This window comes from Hyperolius riggenbachi, chromosome 2, assembly GCF_040937935.1.
Source record: "Hyperolius riggenbachi isolate aHypRig1 chromosome 2, aHypRig1.pri, whole genome shotgun sequence".
Classification (NCBI taxonomy): Eukaryota; Metazoa; Chordata; class Amphibia; order Anura; family Hyperoliidae; genus Hyperolius; species Hyperolius riggenbachi.
The window spans coordinates 424,291,800-424,312,542 of record NC_090647.1 but is presented as its reverse complement, the minus strand read 5'-3'; the positions used below and the strand labels follow the sequence as shown (position 1 = coordinate 424,312,542).

Genomic DNA, 20,743 nt, shown 5'->3' with positions numbered 1-20,743 from the left:
GAAATAAGTATGGCATCTCACATATTACTCTCAATTAAAGTTCACTTTAATGCTCAACTCCATGTAGGATAAAAAGATCCCATTGTAACACCTGTTTATTCTACCCTACTTTTACAATATTGAAATAAAAAATAATTTTCATTTTTGTATTTACAGTGTATAGTGGCAGCATCTTTTTGGTTGAAACGAGGTGACAGGGAGCATAAGACACAGTTCCAACTGCACTAGGCTTCAAATGTCAAATTAAAAATTTGTCAAATGACAAAGATGGCAGCCCCCATGAATCACAAACATTTGCCTGCTCTTTTAAAACAGGGTGGGTAAGAGATTATATTACCTATTTATTCTAATTAACATCACTAATGTAACTTAATGACAGTATGTTTGTTTAGGCTGAAGTTCCCCTTTCATGTTATGTTATAAACAGTCAATGGAGGGACGGATACATCAGGTTAGCTTTATAGAAGTGAGAGGAGAGATAGATGAGCTGTGCAGCAGATCTCATGGTGGATTGGAGGGGAGTCAGATGGCTAGAAGGCAGGCCTCAGAAAAGACAATAATCAACATTAAAACCAAGTTGCAATAATCAACGTAAAAAAAATCAGGGCATTCACAAGAAGTTTGGTTGCATCCAGGGTGAGAAAGGGGTAAATTCTGGGTAAGGATCTTAAAGCTGACCCAAACCAAACATTTTTTTTAATTCAAAATATTTAGTTGCACCACTCTGACACATACAAAGATAAATAAGCACTCCTTCAAGCCTATGAGCATTTCAGCGCATACTTTTCACTCTTCTTTTTTGTAACTAGGGTTATACAGGTGGCAGCCATTAGCAATTCCTCCTTTGCTGGACACCACCTACTCCACCAGTTTGCCGGATTCTGTCCCGGCAATATGAAAGGAAGGGAGGGTTCCTCCAATAAATGTAAAATATTTTATATTTGTCATCATGCAGCTGAAAAAGGCTGCTATTTATTATTATAATTTAGAAAATAGATTTTATTTCTGAAATCTTTTTTTTTTTTTGGGGGGGGGGGGGGTCCACTTTAAGGTTGAGACAGCAGGAAGTGATTGTGACTATGTGTGGTTTGAACATGAGATTTGAGTCAATACTACACCTAGGCAGGGGGTCTGGGGACCAAGATCATTGGAATGTTGTCAGGCATGGGGATAAAATCATGTGTTGAAAGTAAAAACATAAAAAAAAACTATTTTAGTTTTTTTTCCATGTTTAGTTTCAGAAAGCGAGAAGACATGAAGGAGGAGATAGCATTGAGGCAGTTGAGGGCACAAGTTGTTAACATTCAGGAGCTGAGAGATAGATTTGGGTGTGATTAAGATATAAATGAAACCATAAAATCTGATAAGCTACCTGTTGCAAACCTGTAAAATTACTATGTTGTATCTTGTACACTTTGATGTTTCTGAAATGTATCAGGTTTGTTTTGTGTTCTGTTTGGATAGCATATGATGTAATTAAGATCTGTTTTTGGTGTTGCTTGAGACATGTAATGGCTGTGGAGGATGCATGCTATCAGTGATGGGAGTAGCTACGAGTTCATAGCTACTCGGAATTGAAATGGTAATCAAGTTTGAGTACATCAGGTGTGTCCCTGGGAGACGGGGGGTTAACTTACCCAGAAGTCTGGGGGATCCTCTGCGTTCCATACGCGTCACAGGCAAAGTGTTGGCCACGCTCCACAATCACTACCGCACTGCCGCTTTCTGGCCGTGTGAGTAATGGTCAGCATGTCTGCTTGAAGATTTGTTTGTTTGTTTTTAAAGAAAAAAGCACCAGATTCTTAAAATGATTTGCATTCCCTTATGCTGGGAGCATGCTTGTTAGAACTGCTTGTGCTTCCCACAAGTGCGGGATATACATGCCAAATCACAGATAACACATAAGTCTATTGGCCACATTGCAGCAAATCACAACTGTCTTTGATTTGCAACGTAGCATTTTAATATGCACATGTTAGGCCATCACACATATTGTATGTGAATTGCATACAATGTGTGTGCAATGCTTTCCTTTGAGCTAAAACCACATGAGATTTGCATACTATAATTACCTATAGGCTAAAAATGAATGCAAACTATATACTATACTTTCCTACGCCCCCTCCCCCCCCAAAAAAATGCTTGCGAATCACCTGCACTTTTTGAAATAAAAATGATACTATAACTTAACCCTGGGGCTGCATTCACAGTGGGTCGTTGCATTGTAATGCGACATTAAAGTCACAACGCAGCATTACAACGCAACAACAAAAAAAGTGGTAACGCACATTAACACTGCGTTACCGTCGCATACAGTAAAGGATACAGGCAATGACAAGTATGCTTTCCTGTACCTGGTAACGTGTGCGTTTAGAGGTAACGCACTGTAAGCAGTGAGTTACCATAATGCTACACGTTACAATGTGACGCACTGTGAATGTCATATAAAAAGCAAAAGCATAAAAAAATGCATCAAACATGCTAATGCAAAATGCATCCTGCAAATGCATACAAAAATGCAATAATAAAAAAAAAATACAAAATCCAGAGAACAACGCAGAAATAAATATGACAGAAAGCTCATGGTTTTCTGCACAGGTAATTGTTCTCCCTGCGTTAGGCCTGGATACCACTACAAATCGCAAAGCGCTATCGCAATTGCTAGCGTTTTTAATTAGCATGTTGTAAGCGATTTCATGAACGTTTTCCAGCAATTTTGGTAGCAATGTTTAAAAAGTTTAAGCTTTTTTGCCAGTGATTGTGATAGCGATTTGCAACTAGCGATTTTCATTCTGATTGGTCCATTCAAATTATTTTTTTTTTCTGTTTGCAGTAATTTAAAATCACATGCACATTGCCAGAGCTTATATACTTTATATTGAAGCGCAAACGCTCCCAAAATGCTGCATGTCCTGGGATTGCAATCGCTACTGTGGAATTTGTTACAATTATTTACTTTGGCGAAGCATTTAGATAAATCCCTAGCGCTTTAAAGCTCTCTCTAGCGATTTAAAGCATGCCCTCAGGGCTCGTTGACACAGCAGGTGTTTTCGGCCTTTTTTCACCCGTGTGCGCTTTTCAAAAACGCCCCCCAAATGCTTGTGCAATGAATGTCTATGAGAAAATTCATATCAGCGTGTGTCGTGCGCTGGGCAGACAGCAAAGCGGTGCGCAGACCATTTTCGGGGCGATTCCGCCTCAATTGAAGGCATAGGAGAAACTGACGTCAGGAAGTGAAAACCACAATCGCTCGGCAAAACCGCTTAGAAAACCATTTAAAAAAAACCCCGATGCATAAGTAATCGCCCGGAATTGAAAAAAAAAAATGCCACAAAACCCACCCCACACGGATGGCCATGCGAATGGAACAAAATGTGAATGAGCCCTGAGAGATAGCCTTCTTTTATCAGAAGTTTGTGAAAGTCCAAATGCTGCTTTTGAAAGCCAGGTGCTGCTTAGTAGTGAGCGCTTGCCATTCTCTGTGTGTATTTATCAGTAGTGATGATTGTAATGAGCTAATTACGATTACCCAAAATTTCTCATAAATGTTCGCATTTATGCCTATACGTAATTATGATTTGTAAATTCAATTGATTTCGCATAGTCATTCATAATTTTGCATAATTTTTGCGTACTTTCATGCCGACTTTAGCAGTTAATAGCAAATCCCCCATACATGCTGTTGCTACCAATTGCTACATATGTTAACTATTTCACATTCCTGGACGTGAAACTCACGTCCAGGAAGCCATGTGCGCTCCTGCGCGTCCACGCGGCCGATCGCGCGCGTGCACGCGCGCGATCGGCCGGCGGTTTGTTAGCCAGTGAATCAGTGAATCGGGCAACGGTGCCCGATCACTGATTCCTCTCCCCCGCAGAAAAAGCGACAGCTTCTCTCGGAAGCTACGCTTTTTCTGCCTCCTATGTCGCTCTAAGCGTACGTGGTACGCTTAGAGTGACGTCACTGTAAACAACTCATGGCTGCCATCTTGTGGCCAAAAAGTAAACTACATCTAAATGTTAAATAAAAATAAAAATACACATATATTTACAAAAAAAATACAATTTCAATCCCACCCTCCCAAAAATACCCACATAAAATGTTTAATTAAAAAAAAAAAAAAACATTACAATTAAAAAAAAAAAAAAACACAAATATTTACCTAAGGGTCTAAACTTTTTAAATATCTATGTAAAGATGAAATATTTCTTTTTTTTATTTATTATAAGCTTGTAAATAGTGATGAATGCAAAACGGAAAAAATGCACTTTTATTTCCAAATAAAATATTGTCGCCATACATTGTGATAGGAACATAATTTAAATGGTGTAATAAACGGGACAAATGGGCATATACAATACGTGGGTTTTAATTATGGAGGCATGTATTATTTTAAAACTATAATTGCCGAAAAGTGAGAAATAATGATTTGTTTCCGTTTTCTTCTTATTCTTCCTTTTAAAATGCATTTACAGTAAAGTGGCTCTTAGTAAAATGTACCCCCCAAAGAAAGCCTAATTGGTGGCGGAAAAAACAAGATATAGATCAGTTCATTGTGATAAGTAGTAATAAAGTTATAGGCTAATGAATGGGAGGTGAACATTGTTCGGATGCATGAAGCGAAAAACGACTGAATGCGAACTGGTTAAGGAGAACAGTTGGTACAAGTCAAGAAAATAATTTTTCTAAAAACCTTGTAGTTTTTGAGAAAATTAATTTCAAAAATGCAAAGAAGAATTGTTTTTTAAACTCTGAAAAATGACAGTTTAAAAAATATTTTTCTTTGCATTTCTGAAATCGATTTTCTCAAAAACTGCAAGGTCTTTGTGAATTTTTTTTTGACATGTTCTGTACACTTTTCTCCTTAAAACATGTGGCAATTTTGGTAGCAATAGCATGTATGAGGGCTTTGCTATTAACTGTTAAAGTCGGCACAAGATTACGCAAATTGACACGAAAATTATACAAAAATGACACAAAATTATGAACTACTACTATTATATATGAAATTCATACGATTTCTCTGAAATTTTGCATTATGATTATGATGCGTAATTGCAAATTTTGATGCAAAATGTCAGTCCACCACTGTTTATCAGAAGTTAGTCCAAAGACTGAAATAAAAAGTTATATATCCTTGGCAATGTTGTTAGCTTTATGGCAGGTAGCGTTTCATCTTTGGCATGTGATAAATATACCTAAATGTGTAATAAACTGTGTATAGTCTAGTGCATCTGGGGGCTCAGGGGAAAGCCACTAAGTTCATTACCCGTCTGGACCATGGCAATTAAAATCTATGCACTGTTTGTGGCTGCTTATTCCTGCCAGGGCATACATTTTAATTACCGCGCTTGCTCGGACCCGCCACACTCCCATCGCTATGACGGCAGAGCTCTATGAGATGGTAAGGAGCCGATTTCATTGGCTCCTGACCCCGTGATCACTGTGAGCCAATCTCATTGGCTCACATTTATAGGGAAGACTCATAGCGACAGAGCGAGAGGCCTGCGGCAGTGGGTGAATAGTCAGAGTGGTGGGTCCATGTGTCGGTACGTCGGTAGTAGCCATTTTCTGATACCAGCAGTCTCTGGTCCTTAAGGAGCCAGAGACTGCTGATATGCAAGTGGATAGCATGCAAAATAAAATGTTAAAAAAAAAAAGAACCCAACAAACGGCCAACAAACAAGTCTACTCTGAGGCTAGGCTCACAGTGGCCGTTGTGTTCCCTGTAGACAGCAAAAATGCAAAGGATTGGGAAAGCCATGCATTGCGTCCATGCATTGCGTCACCTCCAGTGAAGTAAAATGAAGCATACAGTCAATTAAAAGTATGCTTCACTCTTAGGGCTCCTTCAGACAAATGGCAAAATGGAACGCTAAATGCATTGTTTAGCTGTCAGTTGCCAGGGTCAAGCGTCCTTTGCTTGCAAAACAATGCAGCGGAATGTAAGAATTCATACCACATGCGGTGCAGTTAACCCTGCTACAAAAATGCTGCCGCCGACACGGATGCACATGCAGTGGTCACTGCAAGCACCCTGCACAGAAACAACAACCTTTACTGTTAACGCGCTCATTTTGTGGTAACATTGCATGCTGTGCATTAAAATGCCGAACGCCGTCTTGCCACAATGCACCTGCCACACCGTGACCTCCGCTCTAGGTGGTACATTGCCATGTGGCATGTACAGAGGCGCCAGTAGGATAAAAATCAAATCAACCTGACAGAGGTGCCAAGCAACTCATCGAGTACATGTTGTGTATTGCTCCTGTCTTTTATTGCCTGAAGAAGCGGGTTCTCGCCCGTGAAACGCGTTGCGACTTTCATTGGGAGTAAATGAATAAATTGTACATTTTTTGAATTCCTACAGTACATGTGTCTGTTTTTGGTTGGCTGGTCCACCACCGCAACCGAAACAATTTTAAACCTTTTATTGATTTTTATCCTACCGGCGCCTCTGTACATCTCCGCGCATCTAGAAGTCCACCCTTGGTGGAAGGGTGACATACCCTATAATTTCCTCCTATCCACAGAGAGCGACGTCTTATTCCTGAGTGGGGACAGGCTTGTTCTCCCCACCTGCCTTTACAGTGGTTGCCTTAGTGGTAACCTGGGTTTGTGAGTATATTACTTACTTATCATAATACATTCCCTCCATTCCTATACATACTACACTATATTGGGCTCTCGGTCTTCTACCCTTATATTGTCATGTGGCAATCCATGTTACAAAGCAGTTGTTATGCCGCACTGCAACGCACCACTGTGATTATAGCCTTATGCTAAGTACAGACTTGTGACTATGGTCATTCATAACAGCAACTTAGCGATCGCTCTGCCAACAATCGAGTAAAGAAGTTTACCAAGCGATCATTAAATACAATGACGAACAAGCAATATTAGCAAGAGGAAAATATCCACCAGGATGGATCATATTGAACAATAATCATTATAAAACTAAAGTGTGTATAGGTCTCTGCCGAAAATGATCATTAGAAGGGAATGTACGCATACATCAGAAAGTAACATTTCTACTATTTCCTGATTAGCGAGACTTATAATAATCCTTCTATTGCTAATGTTTATTATTTGAACTGTAGTTTGTATTAAACTTTACTATGATCTATTGTAATCCCATGTAACATCCGTTTGCGTGCGCATACGTCTCATTTAATCGTTCCTTTTCTTAAGAACTATAATTGATATGTGTATAACAGTCTTTTTCCATCATTGCATTCCAATCGTTCCTCCCTCGTTCATCGGCTTGTTATCCTGTCTTTAGAATGATTGTTATCACAAGTCTGTACTTAGCATAAGGGTGCTTTCAGACTAAATCAGTTTGCACTGCAGAATAATTCTGAATGTAAACTTACTGCCCATACAATTCTATTGGCCTGTTTATATCTCTATGTGTAACGGTTCATGCATTTGTAACTCGCTGCATGCAGGCTTTGAATTAACGTGTAGGTTATAATGAGTGCAGGATCTATTACAGTTCACGCACATTTAAAGGCGTGAGTTATGCAACCTGCACAGTGTGAATCCACTCTAAGGGCTCAAACCCACTAGCAGCCTTTTCTAAGCACTAGTGATTTGAAAAAGCTCCTGCTAATGCAATACTATGGGGGATTTTTATAAAATCACATCGCTCAAGTGGGATCACACCCATATCATTACATTAGCAAGAGCTTTTATATACACAAAGCACTCAGAAAAGCGCTCCTAGTGGGTTCCAGGCCTGATACAATCCTGGAGATTATGCATTGCATGCCAAATTTTCTTTTCTGTGGTGAGCCAGAAAGTCCATTCCCTTTTTATCTGACCAAGTCAAATTTTTAATGAAGTACTGCAGGTGAAAAACAAATCCATTCCTTCTACAAAAATGTGCAAGCTCTTGCTGAACATACATGTCTAATTCCTGTCTGCCATGTGTGATAACTCTTAGGCCTTGTTCACATTGCGTTCAGCTCGCATGTCAGTCCGCCGTGGGCTTTTTCCCCCGCATTTTTAAGCGTTTTGCTGCGCTTTTCTGTGCGTTCGCTCATTTTTGTGGGCGTTCTTTGTAAGTGCTAATGCAGAGCGCTTCCGTTTTGGTGGAAAAAAATCCGGAAAAAATACAATGTATTTTTTTTTTTAAACGCTCATGCAATCGCTTGCCAAAGAGATTTTGGGAGTATTTTGCGTTTTTGCTATACCCTCCATCAAAGCAAATCGCCTCAAAAATGGCCCAAGTACCACTTTTCTAAGCAGATTGCAAACGAACCGCTCAGATATGAACTCTCTCATAGAGAATCATTGCACGAGCGCTTTCAGGGCGATTTTGAAAATCGCCTGCGGTTAAAATTTTACAAAAACGCCTATAATGTGAACAAGGCCCCAGGGCATGTTTCCATTACACGCAGATTCTGGATGCAGTAAAACTGACTCCAATGAATGCTTATGGGCCTGTCTCCACTAAACGCATTTTTTTCTGATGCAGATTTCCCATAGGCATTCATTGGAGTCAGTTTTCTGCATCCAGGATCTGTGCATAGTGGAAATAGGCCCTAAATACATGATGTTAAAGACAAACTCTAAAGTCTCTATGAATATAGGCTCACCAACTGTCTCAGACACCATCTCCCTCCTGGGCTTTCTCTGTTCAGTCATCCTGGCTGTATAAACAAATCTGTCTGTGCTCACATTCCCCTTGCACTCAGATGTGTAGTCTTATAGCCTGATTGAATTTCTGCTCTAAATCAACTGATTAGTGGGTTTGTCTTTCAGCACCTCTACTGAATGCAATGTATTAAACACTCTGCTTTTATCAAATTTACTAACTTAATAACTCTTGCAGCAAAGTTTATCAAACAGTTACTGGGTGGTATCTTAACCAAGTTTCAGTCAATTTGTTTTCCTCGGGGACCACCATCATTTTTTTGTCACATGCATTAGGTTAAATCTAGCAAATATAAGCAAATATAAGGGGCAGCATGGCCTAGTGATTAGTACTCTTCACTTGCATCTGCACATAATTTGTAAGTTCTCCCCATGTCTGCATTGGTTTCCTCCGGGCACTCCGGTTTCCTCCCACATCCCAAAAACATACAGAGAAGTTAATTGGCTCATCACCAACTTGACCCTAGACTACGATACATATACTACATAATATGGACATAGACATATGCATAGCCCCCAACTGTCCCTCTTTTGGAGGGATAGTCCCTCTTTTGGAGAACATAATCCCTCTGTTCCCCTTTCTATCTCATTTGCCCCTCTTTCAGGACTCATGTACAGATCTATGTAAATATATTCATTCTTCTACTGGAGAATGTGTTTAATTGACTCTAAACGTTATCCCCATATTTTCAAGTGTTAATATGAAGGAAAATGAACCAGGATAGAAAGGACCAGTGTGGTTTGAATTATAAAATAATATTTTTTAATGAAATCTTTATGCTATGTATGACTAGGGTGTGATTATGGGTGTCGCAGGGGTGTGGCTTAAGTGTCCCTCTTTCTTATCTCAGAATGTTGGGAGGTATGCATATAACTATGGTAGGGATTAGATTGTAAACCCCTCTGAGGGACATTTGAGAGACAAGACAATATACTCTGTACAGCGTGGGTCCCCAACCTGTGGGACGCGGCCCACTGGTGGTCCGTGGGCAGTTTTCTTTTGGGCCGTGGCGGGTCTATCACCTCCCCCCCCCCCCGAGGCCGCCACTCCTGTTACCTTCTGAGCGGGCGGCCACTTCTTCTCTTATATTCCCCCAGGAGCTGCTCTCCTGTCTGCAGCATCTCATATTACAGCTTCATGCGCGGGTGCTGTAAAGAAGGGAAGGATGCAGAGCAGCGGCTTCATGTAGGGCACTATACTGGCCACTATACTAGCTACATACTGGGCACTATACTAGCTATATACTGGGCACTATACTAGTTATACTGGGCACTATGCTAGCTATATACTGGGCACTATGCTAGTGGGCACTATGCTAGCTATATACTGGCCACTATATTAGCTATATACTGGGCACTATACTAGCTATATACTGGGCACTATACTAGCTATACTGGGCACTATACTAGCTATATACTGGGCACTATACTAGCTATACTGGGATAACTATACTAGCCATACTGGGGCAACTAATCTCCCTATACTGGGGCAACTATGCTAGCTATGCCGCCGCACCCCAGCCCCCCCCCCTCCCCCCGTAACCCACTGTACACAACACTGTCCACTAGGTCGCGCGCACACACCAACACCAACACCCCCCCCCCCCCCCCCGGTCCCCAGAGAAAAATTTGGCCAGAAAGTTGTCCCCGGGCCGGAAAAGGTTGGGGATCCCTGCTGTACAGCACTATGGAAGATGTCAGCGCTATGTAAATACAACTACTACTAATAATAAAATAACATTTAGGGTTAGTTCAAAGTGCTAATTTGAGTGGCTGAATTATGTTAACTCAATGCCCATACAATTCTATGGGCCTGTTCACAATGTGTGTGTTGGTGCTTGACATTACTGCCTACTGCTCCTATCTGTTGTGCCACGTGCCCCGACTTACCCTGCATAAACAGAGCCAGCTCTCTGCAATCAGTCAGTGTCAGTGAGTAAGTTATCAGCATGGTTTCCAGTCTAGTACTGTCCACTCACTCAATCTGTCAGCGCCCCTCCCCCCACAAAAGTCCCTTCACTTATTGAGACTCTTCAAGTGTACCTCAGATGGTTCACTTTGTTTATACTTACCTGGGGCTTCCTCCAGCTCCATGAGCACTGTGGCCTCCCTCGCCGTCCACCAGCCCCTCCTTTTTGGCACTATAACGCCTGGTATTCCGTTCATTTGCCACCAGTCATGTAAATGAAGGCCTCAGTGCCACTGCAAATGTGCACATTGTCCAGTAAATGTACAGCATTTTCGTGTTTCTCCGATGGGGCCTTTTGCACCATATAAGTGTACATACCATAGAAATATCATTGCATCACGTGGTCTGTTATGACGGAGTACAACAGATTCAGTGTGAAAGGTCCCTAAGACCCCTTTCACACATAACAGAATTTGTGTGTGATTTGCATTTTTGCCAGTTCGCATTCGCCACTAGTGATGGAGCAAAGATCAAATTTTGCGTTCGCATCTGTGCAGCTACAATTTCTTTTAAAAGGGTGAAAAAAGTGGACCAAAACGTGGTCAGTGGTATGGCGGAGGATGATCGAGTGTGAAATAGTCGCCTAAAAATACGTATTTTATGCAAACGTTTTAATGGTTATTTTAAAAGTTTAATGGCCACCGACTTTAGCAGTCAATAGCAAAAACCCCATACAAACTATAAACACCACATTTATAGGGTATGTCACAGAGAACAGTGGTAACAAGAGAAAAAAAAATTCAAAAAGACCTTTTAGATTTTGAGAATAATCAATGTTAAAGTTGGAGGAAAAAAGTAGCTATTTAAATGACAAATAATGCATCAACATGTATATAAATGTATTTATTGTGCAAAATAAAAAAAAAAATGACACATGCCCCCCCCTCCTCTTTAACCCCTTGTCCCACATGTAGGCTGGGATAGGCAGAATGTGGAGGCCCAGCCGTGTGGGGGCTTCACACCCTTAGCTATACCAGCCCGCATGGTCCAAGCCTCTCCCTATCCCCCAGAGCCCTTGTCCAATCTGTTACGATTAATGTTGTCATCTCCTGCCTGCTGGTGGTGGTATTGAGTTGGACTGCCTTGGACTTCCACTATCCACCAGCAGGTGGCTTTTCAATAAATACAAAGACCTGCAGGTATGTGTCTGGCCTGCTGATGCCTCTAATGGGACTCATGTCAATCACCTCCAGCTGCTTCCTGTTTCATGGACTATATATGTCTGCCCCTTCCTCCAAGTCATTGCCAGAACTTCATTTGTCATAGGTCTGAGTCTCTGGACACCTCTGATTACCTGTTACCTGATTCCGTTCTTTCCTGTCCCCTGTACCTTGTTCCTTGATCTGATTACCTATTGCTGAACCTTTGCTTGTCCTGACTCTGCTTCTGTGTATTCCACTGTACCTTGCATGTATCTGATAACCTGTTGCTGACCCTGCTCTCCTGCTGACTCTGATATTCTGCCTGATCCCTTTTTGTACTGCGATTGTGTGTACTGTATAATATCCTGTATATATTTAGATAGTTAGATAGTCAGGGTGTTATATATTTTCCACTGCTTTCCCGGGTTATTGTATATATTGTGTGCTGTGCATGGGTTTGTATGATATTTGCATTCATGTTTATATGTGTGCATTTTCAATAAATCATTATTTTTGCACCTTATTCCCTGGTTCCAGTGTCTGTATACTGCAAACTGTGGTCAAACCATGTTCCTCCGTTCAGGCTTGTGACACAATCCATGGATAATGGACTCTCCTCCAGAACCCCCCATTCCATGTATCATGCGGGCTGGTATAGCTCAGGGTGTGAAATACCACATAGCCGGGCCTCCATATTCTGGCTAGGCTATCCCAGCCTGCAAGGTGGGCAAGGGGTTAAAAAGGCTCGGAAGGTGGGAAGCCACGTCATTTTTTTTTTTATATTTCCCACACTCTGAACAAAAAAAATTGTCCAAAAAATAAGTAAAGTTGGCAGGGATCCTTAACCCTTTTGGGACAGGCTGCCTAACCCCCCTTGAGGACCAGGCCATTTTACATGCGGGGGGGGGGGGGGGTATTAGTGCAGGTCAAGCAGCCAGATCCCTAGTAGGGCTAGCTGGGCATGTTGTCCCCAGTGTGGCCAGGTGTCCCTGTATTGCCAGCAGCCTTTACTTACCTCTCAGGCTCCAGTGATGAGCAGCTATAGCCCCCTCTTCTCCGGCCGGCATCCTCGCTCGCACTGCCGTTAAGTTCCGGGTTGCAGCTTCATGATGTCATCAAGCCGGGACCCAACACTTACATCACAGCGAGCAGAGATGCTGGTCAGTGTGGAGGGGAGCGACAATCGCCGGGGGAACTTCAGGAAGGTGAGTGGATCCTCTTCTTCCCCTCCTACCGCCGCTGCTCTAATAGTGATAATACAATACAATAACATTTCTATAGCGCTTTTCTCCCATAGGACTCAAAGCGCTTAGGCTCTCTCAGATTCAGTAATTAGTAGGATGAAGTATTCACACAACAAAAGTTATATTTCTGCAAATGCCAGACTGAACAGGTGGGTTTTCAGTCTGGATTTAAACACGTCCAGGGATGGGGCTGTCCTGATCTGTTGAGGTAAGGAGTTCCAAAACGTAGGGGCAGCATGACAGAAGGCTCTGGGACCAAAAGTTTCCAAGTGGACTCTGGGTATGACTAGATTATTAGAACCTGTGGATCTGAGAATGCGGGGATTGCTACGCAGCTGTAACATATCTTTCATGTATCCAGGGCCTAGATTATTCAGGGATTTAAATGTCAGTAGGCCGATCTTGAATAGGACCCTCCATTCTATAGGTAGCCAGTGAAGGGAATGCAGGACTGGCGTTATGTGGCAGTGGTTAGCAGTCTGGCAGCAGTATTCTGTATCAGCTGTAGGCGGTACAAGACCTTTTTTGGAAGGCCAGTGTAGAGAGCATTGCAGTAGTCCAGTCGGGATGTGATGAAGGCGTGGACTAAGGTTGGCAGATCTTCTGGGGGTATGAGGTGCTTGATTTTTGCAATGTTCGTCAGGTGAAAATAGGATGATTTCACCACAGCAGAGATTTGAGTTCTGAAGTTTAAATCCCCATCAATTAGAACTCCCAGGCTACGCACATGATCAGAGCTGCGTAGATCCGTGCCTCCTATTCCCAGTGGTGAAGACTGCAAGTTAAGTTGTTTTGTTATCATGCTCTGCCCTCCAATCAGAAGGACTTCAGTTTTGTCTGCATTTAGTTTCAGCCAGTTGTCATTCATCCATTGCTGTAGTTCACGTAAGCAGGCGTTTATAGTTAGAGTTGGGTCTGTCACACCAGGCTTGAAGGAAAGATATAGTTGGGTGTCGTCTGCATAGCAGTGGTATGTCAGGCCATGTTTTTGGATTAGTTTTCCCAACGGTAGCATGTAAATCGAGAAAAGCAGGGGAGAGAGGATTGAGCCCTGGGGCACCCCATACTTAAGTGTTACAGGGGTGGACAGGAAGGGCCCCATAGACACTTTGTGGGTTCTGCCACTCAAGAAGGATTGGAACCACTGAAGTACTATGCCATCAATGCCGCAGTATTCCTGTAGCCTGTTTATCAAGATGTCATGGTCAACTGTGTCAAAGGCTGCAGAAAGGTCTAGCAGTATGAGGATCGAGCACTCTCCTCTGTCTCTTGCCATGAGCAGGTGATCACTACAATCTGCTGGCAATAGTAGTGATCACATGATCAAGAGCCAATCATGATGGTTCCTGATCACTGAGGGGAGATGTTAGCTATCATATGACAGCTTAAGCAAGCCTATTATTTGGGGGCCTACATGCAAACAATAATTAACCCTCTGCACTCAAGACACTAACACTAGTGGCAATAAAACAACTAGGGTGCACTTTTATTCAGTTGCAGAAAGAGGGCGTTTGCTGCCAAATAGTTTGCATGCAAAGAATTCTGTATTAGAACTTTTCACCAGCTTTGAGGTTTCCTCTTGTGGAAAGGGTCCGTACTCTACCTGCATCAATCAGCAAGTAAGCATGGGTGTAACAATCACCGCTGTAACCCCTGACATTGCAGGGGCTTTGGGAGCCTCTCCTACTCCCTCTCCCCAACCGCAAGTGCAGCCAATTAGCAAAAAAAAACCTCCCCTTTTCCTCACAAAAACTTTCCCTGCCACCTCCTCCCACCATGAAGAATAGCGAGTATCGGGATCGTCTGGTTTTTTTTTCCTGCTTCCAGACGCTGCTTCACAGCAGAACACTCTCTGCTGCCATTTGTTGGCTCCCTGGGGTTTCGGGAACCATGGGGTTCAGGAACCAAGGGGACCCTATGCTATCATTTTTGCAGGGGCCCCTATTAAGCCTAGTTATGTCCCTGCAAGTAAGCAAATATTTCATGTTCATGAACCTGATATCCACGCTGAGGCCTGTCTGGTTCTTCCATTCTAGGGAGCATAAATCATTCTAGAGGTGGCCACACACACCATACGATTTTTAAAATATATGTTCAATTTAAGAATTGCAATACATTTTTCTGGCTGATTGTAACATTTCAAAAATCTGACCAACGTACCACACACCTATGTTGAATTATTCTCCACTTATGATAAAAATGATTGGAAACTCTGAGAAAATTGCTAGGGTGTGTATATTAATAAATTGACAATCTAACACACACCATATAATTTTTTGAAAAAATTGAAGAACAATTTCCAGCATTCCGGATAGATTAAAATAGACAAAAAAACGGGAAATCCGATTGGATTTCAGAATGAAAAAAAAACTTTAGTTTTTTTTGGGGAGATCCGATCATATTTAACAAATTACTGTAAAATCGGATCATTTTATTGTATCGTGTGTGGCCACCTTTAGGCCTTGTTCACATTATAAATCACCAGCTCTATGACAAGCGCTGAGCGATTTATGGAGCAATTTTGAACGCCTTTTCTAAGCACTTTCGGGGCAATTTGTCGCTTAGAAATCGACTTTTTAATTGCTTTTGTGTAGCTTTTTTTTTCACATCCTGACGTTAGAATAAATACAATGTATTTATTCATTAAAAACGCTCAGGAAATTGCTTTTCAAAGCGTTTTTTCAAGCACTTACAGTAGTGATTTCCCCATCCTTTCTATTGAATCACAAACACCCAGAAAATAGTGCAGGACACGCGTTTGTGATTGGATAGAAAGCTCATCACTTATGTGTGAACACTCACAGAAGCTAACATTGCACAAGGTGATTTTTAAAATCGACAGCACTTAAAAATAATAAAACGCTTATAATGTGAACAAGCCCTTAAATCTACTGGGAGCAACAAACTACACTATTTGCATCATTAAATAAATGGAATGTTCTGGCATAGGGGACAAGAGAGCTACATCTTTCAGCCAGAACACAATGGCTGCTAACATATACACAAAGAAGGGGAGCTATGCTCTCTCTGCTTAGGGACCAATATTTTCAAGGGAAAAGCAGGTGCTGAGGGGAGTGGTCGATTTACATACAAACAACAATTAACCCTCTGCATTCAAGACACAGCAAGCTTAGCAGCAATACAACTACCTAGGTTGCAAATTGTATTCATTTGCAGAAAGAGGACATTCACTTCCAAAATGTACTGCATGTAAAGCACTGTTTACTAGACCCTGCCATTCGCTTTGAGGTTTCCTCTTGTGGAAAGGGTTGCTACTCTACCTATGACAATCAGCAAGTAAGCAAACATTTCATGCATTAGAAGGGAATGTTTCTTTCTACAAATTAATAGTTGTAACACTTGTTTTGTTTTTCCCTTTAAAATCATGGATAAGCAGGATGAGCATAGCTCTTCTTCCTTATAAATTAGTGAGATGTGGCTCATGATGACATAGTTACATAGTTACATAGTTACATAGTTATTTTGGTTGAAAAAAGATATACGTCCATCGAGTTCAACCAGTATAAAGTACAACACCAGCCTGCTCTCTCACATATCCCTGTTGATCCAGAGGAAGGCGAAAAAACCCTTACAAGGCATGGTCCAATTAGCCCCTAAAGGGAAAAATTCCTTCCCGACTCCAGATGGCAATCAGATAAAATCCCTGGATCAACATCATTGGGCATTACCTAGTAATTGTAGCCATGGATGTCTTTCAACGCAAGGAAAGCATCTAAGCCCCCTTTAAATGCAGGTATAGAGTTTGCCATAACGACTTCCTGTGGCAATGCATTCCACATCTTAATCACTCTTACTGTAAAGAACCCTTTCCTAAATAAATGGCTAAAACATTTTTCCTCCATGCGCAGATCATGTCCTCTAGTCCTTTGAGAAGGCCTAGGGACAAAAAGCTCATCCGCCAAGCTATTATATTGCCCTCTAATGTATTTATACATGTTAAATTAGATCCCCTCTAAGGCGTCTTTTCTCTAGACTAAATAAACCCAGTTTATCTAACCTTTCTTGATAAGTGAGACCTTCCATCCCACGTATCAATTTTGTTGCTCGTCTCTGCACCTGCTCTAAAACTGCAATATCTTTTTTGTAAGGTGGTGCCCAGAACTGAATTCCATATTCCAGATGTGGCCTTACTAGAGAGTTAAACAGGGGCAATATTATGCTAGCATCTCGAGTTTTTATTTCCCTTTTAATGCATACCAAAATTTTGTTAGCTTTAGCTGCAGCTGCTTGGCATTGAGTACGATTATTTAACTTGTTGTCAATGAGTACTCCTAAGTCCTTCTCCAAGTTTGATGTCCCCAACTGTATCCCATTTATTTTGTATGGTGCTAGACCATTAGTACGTCCAAAATGCATGACTTTACATTTGTCAACATTGAATTTCATCTGCCATGTATGTACCGTATATACTCGCATATAAGCCGACCCGCATATAAGCCGACCCCCCCACTTTTACTTAACAAACCAGTAAAAAATGATTGACCCCCATATAAGCCCGGGGTAGGAAATGCTGGCCGCCTTATTCCCCTAGTGTGTCCCAGTATCGCTAGTATAGTGCCCAGTATAGCTAGTATAGTGCCCAGTATAGCTAGTATAGTGCCCAGTACAGCTAGTATAGTTCCCAGTACAGCTAGTATAGTGCCCCAGTACAGCTAGTATAGTGCCCCAGTACAGCTAGCATAGTGCCCCAGTATAGCTAGTATAGTGCCCAGTATAGCTAGTATAGTGCCCCAGTATAGCTAGTATAGTGTCCATTATAGCTAATATAGTGCCCAGTGTAGCTAGTATAGTGCCCCAGTATAGCTAGTATAGTGCCCATTATAGCTAGTATAGTGCCCATTATAGCTAGTATAGTGCCCATTATAGCTAGTATAGTGCCCAGTGCAGCTAGTATAGTGCCCCAGTATAGCTAGTATAGTGCCCAGTATAGCTAGTATAGTGCCCCAGTATAGCTAGTATAGTGCCCCAGTATAGCTAGTATAGTGCCCCAGTATAGCTAGTATAGTGCCCATTATAGCTAGTATATTGCCCAGTGCAGCTAGTATAGTGCCCCAGTATAGCTAGTATAGTGCCCATTATAGCTAGTATAGTGCCCAGTGTAGCTAGTATAGTGCCCATTATAGCTAGTATAGTGCCCCAGTATAGCTAGTATAGTGCCCCAGTATAGCTAGTATAGTGCCCAGTGCAGCTAGTATAGTGCCCATTATAGCTAGTATAGTGCCCCAATATAGCTAGTATAGTGCCCCAGTATAGCTAGTATAGTGCCCCAGTATCGCTAGTATAGTGCCCCAGTATCGCTAGTATAGTGCCCCAGTATCGCTAGGTAGTGCCCCAGTGCCCCCCCGCCTCCCCTCTCCCCCGCGGCTGCCGCTGCTTTTACCTTAGCAGGCGCCGCTTCTTCTATTCCCCTCCTCTCTGGCTCCGTAGGACAGCAGCACTCTTCACGGTGGCTGCTGTGATCAGACAGGAAGCAGCGAAGAGCACGGCTTCCTGTAACGGCGGTTGCTATGGGAACCGCTCTTTCTCTCTACTGCAGCCGCCGTGAAGAGTGCTGCAGTGATTTACGGAGCCGGACAGGAGGGGAATAGAAGAAGCGGCGCCGGGCAGGTAATTGCAGCGGTAGCGGCGGCCGCGGGGGGGGGGGGGGGCGGACGGTCGGGGTGACAGTGCGGGGGGCTCGGACCACCATCGCTAGCACCAGACTCGCATACAAGCCGACCCCCCAACTTTTGACCCCCTTTTTGGGGGTCAAAAATTCGGCTTGTATGCGAGTATATACGGTACCCATATAGCCATCCTATCCAGATCCTGTTGCAATATGACACTATCTTCCTGAGAGTTGATGATTCTGCACAATTTTGTATCATCTGCAAAAATAGCAACATTGCTCACTACTGCATCTACTAGGTCATTAATAAATACATTGAAGAGCACTGGACCCAGAACAGACCCCTGTGGGACCCCACTGCTAACAGTCTCCCATTTTGAGTACGATCCATTGACCACGACTCTTTGTTTTCTGTCCATTAGCCAGTTCCCTATCCATGAACACAGACTCTTCCCCAGTCCTTGCATCCTTAACTTTTGCACCAGACTTTTGTGGGGAACAGTGTCGAAGGCCTTTGCAAAGTCCAAGTATATCACATCTACAGCATTCCCAATATCCATATTAGCATTCACTACCTCATAAAAGCTGAGCATGTTAGTCAAACAGGACCTGTCTTTAGTAAACCCATGTTGATGCTGAGAAATAAGATTATTTTCTACAATGAAGTCATGTATAGTATCTCTTAGTAACTCCTCAAATAGTTTGCATACAACTGATGTTAAGCTTACAGGTCTATAATTTCCTGGATCTGATTTTTTGCCCTTCTTAAATAATGGGAAAACGTGGGCTGTACGCCAATCCACTGGGACTCTGCCAGTTGCAAGAGAGTCACAAAAGATAAGATAAAGGAGTTTATCTATAACTGAACTTAATTCCCTTAGGACCCGAGGATGCATGCCATCCGGGCCAGGTGCCTTGTCTATTTTTAATTTATTTAGTCTTGCCTTCACTTCTTCCTGCGTTAAGTATTTAATATTACAGTTAGAAGATTGAGACTCTTCTGCCTCTGTAGTTTGCAACAGTGCTGTTTCTTTTGTGAAGACAGAAGCAAAGAAAGCATTTAATAACTCTGCCTTACCTTGGTCATCCACCATTGAGTTCCCACCCTCATCCTTTAGGAGTCCTATACAGTCAACCTTTCTTTTTTTAGAGTTGATGTACTTGAAAAACTTTTTTGTGTTAGATTTGATATCCCTAGCGATTTGTTTTTCAGCTTCAATCTTTGCCTGCCTAATTTCTTGTTTACAATTTTTATTGTACTCCTTATAATTGCTTAGTGCAGCCTCGGTCCCCTCCTGTTTTAAGACCTTGTAGGCATTCTTTTTCCTCTTCATTTTATCTTTAACCTTTCTATTCATCCATTGAGGCCTTTTTTTTCCTAGATATTTTGTTTCCATATGGGATATACATACTACAATATTGATTGAGTATAAGTTTAAAAGCTTGCCATTTCCCTTCAGTGTCTTCCCCTTGTAGTACATTATCCCAGTGCACCAAACTTAGTGCCTGCCTAATTTGATTGAACTTTGCTTTTCTAAAATTCATAGTTTTAGTGGTCCCGCTGCCCCGTGGCCTATCAGTCACCAGATCAAACGTTATCATGTTGTGATCACTATTTCCCAAATGTTCTTGAACCTGCACATTTGATACATTATCTGGTCTATTAGAAATGATCAGATCCAGTAACGCATTCCCCCTAGTTGGTTCCGTTACCATTTGAGTCAAGTAATTGTCCTGTAGTGCTGCCAGAAATCTGCTGCTTTTACCAGAATGGGTAGCCTCAATACTCCAGTCAATGTCTGGAAAGTTGAAGTTGCCCATAATTATGACCTCATTTTTACTTGCAGCTTTTTCAATCTGCTGTAGTAATCGCAGTTCTGCAGCTTCATCAATAAGAGGTGGCCTGTAGCATACCCCAATAAGCAATTGGCAACTTTTATTTCCACCATGAATATTTACCCAAACGGACTCCACATCTTCGCAATCTTCCTCCATCTCATCGTTGAGGACAGCTGTAAGAGAATTCTTAACAAAGAGACAAACCCCTCCACCTTTTTTCCCTGTTCAATCCCTCCTAAACACATTGTATCCTTTTAAATT

At 42.0% G+C, this 20,743-nt stretch overlaps 1 protein-coding gene across 2 annotated transcripts in view; it reads left to right on the top strand.

Annotated features, from left to right (window-relative positions):
* Window positions 1-20,743, top strand: part of STS (steroid sulfatase) — a 309,113-nt gene that overhangs the window by 112,165 nt on the left and 176,205 nt on the right. The gene's annotated exons all lie outside the window — the stretch shown is intronic.